This window comes from Colletes latitarsis, unplaced genomic scaffold (genome assembly GCF_051014445.1).
Source record: "Colletes latitarsis isolate SP2378_abdomen unplaced genomic scaffold, iyColLati1 scaffold0040, whole genome shotgun sequence".
NCBI classification, from domain to species: domain Eukaryota; kingdom Metazoa; phylum Arthropoda; class Insecta; order Hymenoptera; family Colletidae; genus Colletes; species Colletes latitarsis.
The window spans coordinates 401257-402500 of NW_027488390.1; positions in this window are offsets into that span (position 1 = coordinate 401257).

The window sequence follows — 1244 nt, forward strand, 5'->3', positions numbered from 1 at the left end:
CGCTCGGTCGCGCGGTGCTTTCGCATCGACCGACGTACCGATCGGCGGCGACGGTTTTTCGTCTATATCTCGAAAACTAGTACGCTAACACATATTTTGACCTATATGATATTTGTTCAGTGTAATTTTTTCTATCTGGTAGGCTGGTTTTTTTTTTTTTATCTCGAATTTTTTGAACGTTTTTGTTTTTTTCTCGAAAACTAGCGCGACGACCGATATTTTTAACTACGGTTTTGAATTCGTCTAATTTTTGCCTACAAGATAGCGTGTCGAGTTTTTGTCCTGCGACGATTTTGACCATTTTTTCATTTTTTTCTCGAAAACGAGCACGGCAATCTATATTTTTAACGACGGCATCGTGTTCCCCTGCTTTTTTCCTACAAGATAGCGTTTTTTTTTTTTGCCCTAGCTCAATTATTAAGGAAATTACAGGTGTTGGTTTTCGCTCTAAGTTATAACAGGCCGTTCGGGCGGGCGGTTGGGTCGCGCGGTTCCCCCCATAAGCGGCCGTGCGTAAGCCCGTGCGTCGCCGGCGTTCCGGCGGGCGCCTCGGTACCTATAAGAGAAGCGACGGTCCGGTCGAGTCGGTCGGGGCAGCGTCGAGCGTACGGCTATTCTTCGACCTCGGTTGAGAAGCAGTCGTCGCTCCTTGGGATTTCATCCTGACTGTTCTGTATCGTGCTCGTTCCAGGCTTTCTCCACACTGCATTGCCACGAGTCGGTGTCTTTGACCGAATGGCTCTTGAAGTGGTATAAGCGTCTCGAGTGACGTTGGTGACTTGTATACGTTTAAAATATGTATACTCGTACTATCCGAGCATCAACTCTTCAGTCCGAGCGATTGAAAATTTTGTGAAAACCATAAACTGGCACTACACTCTACGGAGCGTAGCTTAAAAGGCAAAAATTGTATGGAACTACGGTTCGTACTCTGGAAAGTGAGCAAAGAATGAAATACAGGTGTCTGACCTCGACATAACAGTACGGCGCCGAATACGTGCTTTCTCGACCAGCACATACGCGCTTTCTCGTTTTTGTCCAGCATGAATGCTTAGTCTTCGGGCCTGGCAATACGTGCTTCCACGATCGATGCCCAGCGTGAATAAGTGCCCGAGATGTTCAGCATGAGCGCAGCTCTACGTACTTTGTCGTTGTGGGATACCATTATACAATAATGTTCTGTTGTGAAGTAAAATACGAAACGAGAGAGTTTGGTGGTGACTCTGTCGAGAAAAAGCAAATAT